The sequence below is a fragment of the Pseudorca crassidens genome, chromosome 9 (assembly GCF_039906515.1).
Source record: "Pseudorca crassidens isolate mPseCra1 chromosome 9, mPseCra1.hap1, whole genome shotgun sequence".
Taxonomy (NCBI): domain Eukaryota; kingdom Metazoa; phylum Chordata; class Mammalia; order Artiodactyla; family Delphinidae; genus Pseudorca; species Pseudorca crassidens.
Window position 1 is genome coordinate 82024297 of NC_090304.1, and position 10450 is coordinate 82034746.

General features: G+C 36.1%; 1 pseudogene; it reads left to right on the top strand.

The window, feature by feature from the left end:
• Positions 1–412: 412 nt before the first annotated feature.
• On the top strand, positions 413–10171 carry LOC137231164 (RNA-binding protein EWS pseudogene; annotated as a pseudogene).
• Positions 10172–10450: the final 279 nt, after the last annotated feature.

The window sequence follows — 10450 nt, forward strand, 5'->3', positions numbered from 1 at the left end:
ATCAAGACTAAATGATATATCACCTCACACCTCTCAGAATGGCCATCACCAAACAATCTACAAACAATAAATGCTAGAGTAGGTGTGGAGAAAGGGAACCCTCATGCACTGTTGGTGAGAATGTAAATTGGTATAGCCACTATGGAGAACAGTATGGAGTTTCCTTAAAAACTAAAAATGGAGCTACCATAGGATCCAACAATCCCACTCCTGTGCATATATCGAGAGAAAATCATAATTCAAAAAGATACATGCACCTTATGCTCATTGAAGCACTATTTTCAATAGCCAGAACATGGGAGCAACATAAACATCCATCAACAGAAGAAAGGATAATGAAAAGGTGGTACGTATATACAACTGAATATTACTCAACCATAAAAAAGAATTAAAGAATGCCTTTTGCAGCAACATGGATGGACCTAGAGATTGTTATACTGAATCAAGTAAGTTGGATAAAGAAAGACAAATATCATACAATATGCTTATATGTGGAATCTAAAGAAAAACATAGAAATGAACTTATCTACAAAACAGAAATAGAGTAATCATAATAAATTATGGTTACCAGGGCATAAGAGGAGGAGAGGGATTAATGGGGAGATTGGGATTGACATATACACACTACTATATATAAAATAGACAACTAATAAGGACTTACAGTATAGCACAGGGAACTCTACTCAGTACTCTGCAATGGCCTATATGGGAAAAGAATCTAAAAAAGAGTGGATATATGTATATGTATAACTGATTCACTTTGCTGTACACTGGAAACTAACACAACATTGTAAATCAACTATACTCCACTAAAAGTTTTGGAAAAAAATTACATAAATGTTCATAGCAGCATTTCTAACAATGGCCAAAAAGTTGAACCAATGCATTAACTAATTTACAGATAAACAACATGTAGTATATACATACAAATGACTATCATTTGGCCATAAAAGAAATAAAGTAGTGATATATGCCAAAACATGGATAAACCTTTAAAACATTATACTAGGTGAAATAAGCCAGTCACTAAAGACCACGTATTCTATGTCATTTGTATGAAATGTCCAGAATAAGCAGATGTATAAAGAGAACATGTATTAGTAGTTGCCTGTGCCTGGAGGATTTGGGCAAGAAATGGGGAGAGAAAGCTAGTGGCTATCAGGTTTCTTTTTAATGTTTATTAAAATTTCCTAAAATTGGTTAGGATGCTGCTTGCAGAACTCTGAACATACTAAAAAACATTGAATTATATACTTGAAATGAGTTAATTTTATGTCATATAAATTATATCTCAATAAAGTTGTTTTTAAAAAATGACATTGGTCCAGCAACCTCAATTTCTTCTATTTTCCCAGTAAAATACACATGAACACAGAGAAAAGTATAAAAACAATAAATGAAGGCCAAACAGTTGCCAAAAATTAAGGAACAATAGCTAGTAATTGAAATTGGAGAGGTATTATATTTAAAAAAAATACACAGTTGCTCAGCCAAGTATAAAATAGCAGAAGTGGCTCACCACTGCCTTCCCTCCCATAAATAGGTAGACATACCCTTCATCTTTTTTCAATTATTTGAACAACTGGTTGAAAATGTAATTTTGGGTAAGCTTTGAAACTGAGTAACTATCCTGCCCTATAGATATTTGATTTACTAATCATTTTTTAGTCTTTCATCAATATTTTTCTTTTTACTTTCATTAGGAGACAGAGACTGAGAAAACAAGCCAGGATGGATTTAGAGAGGAAGTTTTGGTGGATAATTATAACTTGGGAGCTGTAAAAATCATTCTTAAGAGCAGGAGGTTTGGGTTTCCCTGGTGGCACAGCGGTTGAGAGTCCGCCTGCCAATGCAGGGGACACGGGTTTGTACCCCGGTCCGGGAGGATCCCACATGCTGCAGAGAGGCTGGGCCCATGGGCCATAGCCATTGGGCCTGCGTGTCTGGAGCCTGTGCTCCACAACGGGAGAGGCCACAGCAGTGAGAGGCCCACGTACCACAAAAAAAAAAAAAGAGTAGGAGGTTAGAGTCTCATTATTTCTCATGAGTTGCATCTATTTAGGATAAAAGAAGTTCAGAAAATGAGACTAGAAAGTGTAAAATCTCAGATCACATGGATTAAATTTTGCTAGATATGAAAATTGGACTAGGAGCTTTGCAAATGAAACTGCCATCCTGCTGTGAATATGAAAAAATAATTCAGACAGCATCCACATTGCCAAAGAGTGGAGTCAAAATCTATGCTTTAGTCAAATGGACAAATTCAATTTCTTATTAACAAAGAAAACTCTAGGGTCATCTCAGTTCTCACAGTTAAATGTTACACTCTTGTGAGATTAAAAAATAGATATAAATACTAGAACAGTTGACTATCTCAGAGAGCCTCTGTTCCGTTTAATAACATTTAAAGAAAATAATAACCAGTTTACAAGAAACAGAGGAATATAAGTTTAAACTTTGCTCCCCAGTGGTTTATCTCCTCCAATTCTTTTCTTTTTAAGTAGCATTCAGCAATATACTAATTTAAAGACCACATTAGTTAATATAAGGGACAATAATGTCATATATTCTTAAATTATTGTTTTTAGTCACTTTTGATTGGAAAAATCAGTAAAGTTATGTATAACTATAACTGGAAGTAATTTTAGTGTTTTTGTGGCTAAAGTACCCATTGACAGAAAATTAACTGTGTAAATTATACTTAGTAATGTCAAGTATACAAAAAATACTTGTATAAATGTCAAATAACACAGGCTAAGAAAGATGGTTTAAATCCCAATACAGTATTTTTCTACATCTACTCTCACTTAAATTAAGATTGGGTAAGATTGGTACTTGGCCCATAGTAGTGCTCAATAAATACATGTTGAATATTGAAAACATTTGAAATGTTCTAGGGGATATTGCTTATTTTAAGAATTATTTGGTAAATCTCTTTAAGTAAAAATTAGTGGTAACACTCTAATGCTTTTTCCTTATAAATTCAACAATATCATTTGAGTTTTCTTTCAATGTGGTACACATTGTAGTACATGTTGTTTATTCTCTACATGTTGAATGTAAACAGAAAACAAAACAAAACAAAATCCATATGCATGCTACTTCACTCATGTGTTCGAGAATCATTTACCAGAGACATGTTCTCTTTCTAACATAACTAGTTACACAAGCAGTAGTAGTACAGACAGCCATTCCTTAGGACTTATGCAGTCCTATTGGGGCACTGCCTTAGCTTAGTCAGGTGCAGATTCTTCTGTTGTCGTATAGAAAGCTTAGCCTGATGTCTGTATGTTTCTGGGCAATAAAAGTGCTCATTTAAATGTGTGGCCAGTAGACAGCTCTAGAAACAGAGGAGACTAAATCCAGCTCTAGGCTCAGAGCCCACTCTGAAAATCAGATAACCAGTGAATGTGTCCTGGCAGTCCTTTCAATAACTTTAGCTGCTCCTTCAGGATAAGGATAATATTTTTCAAACATATGTTTACTGGCCTTCAAGGGCAGTTCCCTCTACATTTCCAAGAAATATCATGCTTTCACTTGAGCTAAAGAAAAGCCTATATACTGTGGCTAAAACTTATGCAACATTTCTAATATTCTGGACATTGTTCTAAGCAATTTTTAAATATTAGCTCAGTTAATTTTCACAACAACACTGTGAGGTAAGTGCTATTATTAATGTTACTCTCATCTTAGGGATGAAAAAAAGCAGAGCATAGAGAGGCATAACTTTTTGCATTTGAATCCAGAACTTCTGGGTTGCAGCCTCCATGTGATAAACTACCTTGTTTTCCTGTTGTAGCCTTACCTGTCTACCAATCTTGCATGCAAAGTGGTAGTGGAAGTGCACTGAAGTGCCGATAGACGGCAAGCCAGATTGAAGTTCAACAAGTATCCTTCTGCAACAGTTTGACCTGGCACACCAAAAATAAATTGTGGGAGGATGTGCATTTTAGCCAGTTCTTTTTGACTTTTCCTAGTTGCAGAAACAAAAAGCAATATTGCTTTTTTTTTTCTATAAGTTGAGAAAACAAGGGGAAAATCTATATCTCATATCTCATTTTGGCACGCTTTTTAATATTTTCTACTTACTCCAAAATTAAAAAAACATAAAAATGTAGAAGTCATTTGTCAGGTGATTATAGTAATGCAGCTTTTCCTTTATTTTTATTCTTCTCTTGTTTGTCTTCAAAATCTAATTTTTTATGACGTTGACAACCCCCCAACTCTCTTTCTTTCTCCAAAATGAAGATTTTCTAGCACTTTCAAGTGTCTTTTGTATAGATATTTTAAATATTTTCAAAATAATATTTTGAATTATATATTTTAAAAGTCTGGAACTCAATGAAAAAACTCTTTAGAGCTCACATTTGTAGTTTATGTGTGAGAGAAATGTGTAAACATATTTAGTATACAAGTTTAATTATGTGAATAATTCTGACCCAGTATTTAGGGTGCCTGGAATAAATAATGCTGAAGTCCCAATATAAATAAGAAAACTAAAAATATTGGAGTTAAATATGTTTAAAACATCAGATTTATTTCCTATACCTGATCTATCCTGATAATATATAACTAGAATATGTGATAAAGAAGTACATAGTTTGGATTTAGGTTGGATCTTAATCTCCTTTGTTTCTGATATATCTTGTCTTACCAGGATATAACGGTAAACTTGATTCCAAGAAGTGGCAAAAGTATGAGAAATTTAAAAATTCATTATATTTTTTTTAGTATGCAACTGATTAACCAAATATCCTAGTAGCCACCATCAGACCAATACATAAGAACCAACGATTTTAGTTACCATTTAGGGAGACCCATCTCAAATAGCATTTCCAAACTCAGAATCTTAGAGTAGAGAAGCAACCCTAAAGTTCTATGAAACAATCTTACCTCAAAGACTAGGCAAGGGATGTATTCTCTATAGTGTTGAAGAGTTCATCTTAAGCATACCTGATCCTGCAGAGATAATTGGAGTATTCTAGAAACCTGTTGGTAAAGGTTGAGGGAATCCCATAGCTCTACAGACTCCTTTAGCATTTCCAGGACCTCATTTCCTCCCATGATTTATGAGAACAATATCCTTTTGAAAAGCAGAAGTCCTGGCTGTATACTCTGGAATGCAATGTCATTTCAGGTTTCAATGCTATTGTCTAGAAAATGTATGGAAGCAACTGAAACTCTTTTCCTAAATAGTTTGTTACATGCTGCATGTAGTTATAGATAATTATTTGTCTCTGACCAGAAAATAGTAAATAGAATCTAATAAAGAAGTGTGGTCAAAATTTCCAATATTATATAGAAAGGGATAAAGTTTGATATAAGTAAGGTACCAGGTGATTTCCATTATATAGAAGCAAAAAGTAAAAAACAAAACTAATTTTTTTTAAGTCAAGGTGATCTTTATTAGCTATGCTACTTAACACTTCTGGTTCTTAGCCCCTTCATTTGTTAAATGGGGATATAATGCTTATCATATGGGATATGTGGGAACAGAACAAAAAAAATCTGTACAACATCTGTCAAATAGTATAGTTCAATAAAAATAATTTCCAATATTGTTATATCATCTGGTTATTATATCTACTGCTCTGTGAAGTTAGTACAACAGATTGTTTGAATGTACTATTTAAGCATAACATACATAATTTTCACACACTAAACAATTTACCCAGGATAAGAAACAGAACAGTTCTATCATCCTGGAAATGTCCCCCACCCATGTCCTCTTCTAATCATAAATTACATCCTCCACAAGGGTACCCCCATCATGATTTCTAATATAGTGGTGAGTTTTGCCTGTTTTTGAACTTGATAACTACTTTCTAAATCCTTAAATCTGTCAGTATGTTACATCACCAATTGGACTTTACACATGTGTCTAATTTAAGAACTTTAAGATGGATGGAGTTAGTGAGCTAGGTTATTCAGATGGGCCCAATTGATCACATGGGTCTTTAAAAGCAGAGAAACTTTTCTGGCTACAGTGGGTGAAAGAAAGAGAGAAGGAGAAAGAGACAGACAGAGAGAAAGAAAATCAGAGAGATAGAGAAAAGGAGAGACAGAGACAAAGAGGGACAGAGATACAGGCAAAGAGAGGCAGAGAGATGACAGAAAGGCACAAAGAGGGAGAGACAGGCCAAGAGAGAAAGAGAGAGAGAGAGAGAGAGAGAGAGAGAAATAATGAAGGAAGAAGGGTGAGAGAATCCAACATTCCTGGCGTTAATAATGGAGGGCTTGGCCATGACTTGAGGAATGCAGGACTCTTCTAGATGTTGGGAATGGCTTCAGAACGGACTCTAACCTAGAAAGTGCTGAAAGGAACATAAGACACCTCTATTTTAGCTCACTGAGACCTGATGAGGCTTTTTATTTAAAGAATTGTAAGATAACAAATTTGTGTTGTTTTAAGACACTAAGTTTAAGGTAGTTTATTACAGCAGCAATAGGATACAATACAGGTATATTCCTAGGGCTGGAATTGCTGAGACATACGGTAAACTTACACTCGATTGGAAACTGTCAAACATCTTCCTATGTGGTTTTATCAGTTTATACTTCTACTAAGAGTACATGAGAATTCTAGTTCCTCCACATCTTCCTCAACATTTGGAATTTTCTTTTGTCATTTCCACTCTTCTAGTAAAATTATATGTACTGTGATTCTATTTTGCATTTCTCCAATAATAAGTGAAGTCAAATACTTTTCATGTTTATGGGGCAAGTGGACATCCTATCTTGTGATGTGACTGGCAAGTCTCTCACCTATTTTTAAATATCTTTGCCTTACCTAATTCTGAGAGATTTTAAAAAATATTTAAGGTATGAGTCATTTTTCAGACATAGTATCACCAATATCTTCACATGTTCTTCTAGTTTGTCCATCCATCTTCCACTGTATTACTGATTGATGAAGACAAAACAAAAGATTTATATGTTCTTAACCTCTTTATGTACTGTTTAAGGGAGCTTTTCCTATTCCAAGATCATAAAGATTTTCTCCTACGATTTTTTTGTAAATCCTTTAGTTTTTGCCTTTTATATTTAGACATGCAATCTGTCCTTAAGACAAAAGCTTTAAATCTCCTGTTAAAAATGAGAAAGGCCAAGTGACGTATGGAGATTTAAACATCAAATAGAAAATGAAAGAAGAGATTAAATTTTGGTTTTCTGCAATGCTTATCTACAAACATTGCTTTAACTACTGACTTCGTGAAGTCTTTCCTGATACTCCAAAATCAAATTGATCTTTCCCTTTCATAGCCCCAGCATTTCTCAACACCACTCATGAAATGCACTTTTAACAATTGTAGTTATTGTATACATCTGTACTTTTTGCTTTCCCTTCTGGATTGTTAGACCCTGTGATCAACGGCTGCTTCATTATTCATCTTTCTGCATATCACAGAGTTAGACCTGCATAAAACTGGTGGTGCTCATTACATGGTTGTTAAAAGAAAGGAAGAATAACCATTAATTTCTCTGTTTTACACCTATAGCTTGCATGGCAACAATACTTGCTATATGACTCAAAAAACTATATGACATGAAAAAACATTAAAAACAACAGTCTTCTGGCATAAAAAAAAATCTGAGAAAACAAAAAATTTTTTTTCATAGAAAGACATTTTATTTTAAATATAGCTGTGTGTACATGTTAGTCCTGAATTCCCAGTCTATCCTTTCTCCCTGCCCTTCCCCCTGGTAATTATAAGTTCATTCTCTAAAAGTATTGACCATAACAGAGCTGCATTTCAGAGATCCTATAAAAAAGACAAGCAAGGAAAAGGAATCCCAATAACCAATAGAGTTATTATACAGTTGGCTTCTTGAAGCTCCAAGCTGATCAGATCAAGTCAGAGTGGTGCAAGTATCTAGCCCACTCTGTCTCACATACGTAAAGTTGTTCAAGATGGTATGTATCTCAGACTATCACTTGGGTCCCAGATCTTGTCATACATGACAAGACAGTATATAGATCATGAGGATAGTAACTACTTAAATGCCAAAGCAATACTTTATGTACCACTAATTTTTGACTATTGAATACCTGATCAGTAATACATAATTGCATTCCAGTTAGTGGTAGCTAAGAAAGCTCGCACCCTAACCTAACGTAACCGAAATTTAGAATTCACCTCATGTAAACACAGCTTTGCTCTGCTTTTTGACTTCATACTTCCAGATACTCTTACTTCTAGCCAGTGGTCAAGCAGATCTGTGTCCTTGGAATTTTGGGTAGGAACATATGGATAATTAAAAAATTCATTCCCATTCTCTAAGAATAAAATTCTATCACATGTTCTTCTTTAGCTGGGTCAGGAGGAATTTTTTAGTACTCAAAAAAAGTTGTGTTAGTAAGATAAAGTGTGATTGTAATACATTTGATTAAATCAAAAGAGCATATGTACAATATCCTAGGAGAAAATAATAGAAGTGGTTGCAACCACAAAGAGCTACATTATTGTTTCTTAAATGCATGTTAGAAGACTGCATTACAATGCAAGATCAAGTTTGATTTTTATCTAATGAACCTGAGCTTTCTGCCAGTATGAGTCATATCAGCAGTACACCTGAATGAACAATGTATGACCACATCAGTTTCTGATAGATTAGTAGGCAATGGGGATACTCAGGCTTGATTAAGCTGGGTGATTGCAAATTCATGTTCTTGATATCTTAAACTCTATTTCTTATAGGAAAATCACTGTACTTAAGAAAAGAATGAGATAGTATTTTAATTAAGTGCTCAAAACAGCTAATTTACAGCTAAAGCTTAATATATTTCATGGAGATTTTTGCTTATATATTTACTTCTCAATAATACCCCCAAAGCAATGTGTTTCAAAGTGGTTACTTAGTGCAGGTAAAGCACAGTAATTCATATCTTAAAAAGTAAAAACATAATACTGTTCAAGATCTATTTTAGCCTAAAGACGTGGTGAACCTTTAGATATTTATCCTAGTCTGGACAACTATTTTGATTTTTCACTATGATTTTTGTTGAGATTTTTCAGTTGTTGTAACCACAGAACACTGATAATTCTTTGAAACCTAAATCCAGGAGAGAACCAGAGCATGAGTGGCCCTGATAACCAAGGCAGTGGAAGAGGAGGATTTGATCCTGGAAGCATGAACACAGGTGGATGGGGAAGAGGACATGGTGGAATGGGCACTGAAGAGCCAGGTGGCTTCAATAAGCCTGATGGACCCATAGATGAAGGACCAGATCTTGATTTAGGCCCACCTGCAGATCCAGATGAAGACTCTGACAACAGTGCAATTTATGTGCAGGAATTAAATGACAGTGTGACTCTAGATGATCTGGCAGACTTCTTTAAGGAGTGTGGAGTTGTTAAGGTGAACAAGAGGACTGGACAACCCATGATTCATATATACTTGGACAAGGAAACAGGAAAGGCCAAAGGTGATGCTACAGTGTCCTATGAAGACCCATCAACTGCCAATACTGCTCTCGAGTGGTTTGATGGGAAGGATTTTTCAAGGGAGCAAACTTAAAATTTCTCTGGCTTGGAAGAAGCCTCCAATGAACAGCATGCAGGGAGGAATGCAGCCACCCCGTGAGGGCAGAGGGATGGCGCCACATCTCCGAGGAGGTCCAAGGGACCCGGGAGGTCCTAGAGGACCCATGGGTTACATGGGAGGCTGAGGAGGAGACAGAGAAGGCTTCCCACCAAGAGGGCCCTGCAGTTCCCAAGGGAACCTGTCTGGAGGAAGAAAGGTCCAGCACCAAGCTGCAGACTGGCAGTGCCCCAATCAGGGGTGTGTAAAGCAGAACTTCACCTGTAGAACAGAGTGCAACCAGTGTAAGGCCCCAAAGCCTGAAGGCTTTCTCCCACCACCTTTCCCACCCCCGGGCAGTGACCATGGCAGAGGTGGTCCTGGTAGCATGCTGAGAGCACGAGGTGGCCTCATGGACCATAGTGGTTCTAGTGGAATGTTCAGAGGTGGCTGTGGTGGAGACAGAGGTGGCTTCTGTGATGGCCAGGGCATGGACAAAGGGTGGCTTTTGTGGAGGAAGACAAGGTGGCCTAGGCGACACCCTGGACCTTTGATGGAACAGATGGGAGGAATAAGAGGCAGGAGTGAAGAACATGGGAAAATGGATAAAAGTGAGCATCATCAGGAATGCAGAGACTGACCCTACTAGATGCAGAGACCCCACGGAGCTGCATTGACTACCAGATTTATTTACTTTTTATACTTTCTTTCTTTCTTTCTTTATTGGAGTATAGTTGCTTTACAATGTTGTATTAGTTTCTGTTGTACAACAAAGTGAATCAGCTATATATATACATATATCCCCTACCTCTTGGACGTCCCTAATGCCCCCCTATCCCATCCATCTAGGTCACCACAGAGCACCAAGATGAGTTCCCTGCACAAATGTTTAAATTTATAATTCCATATTTATAATGTTGGTCACACA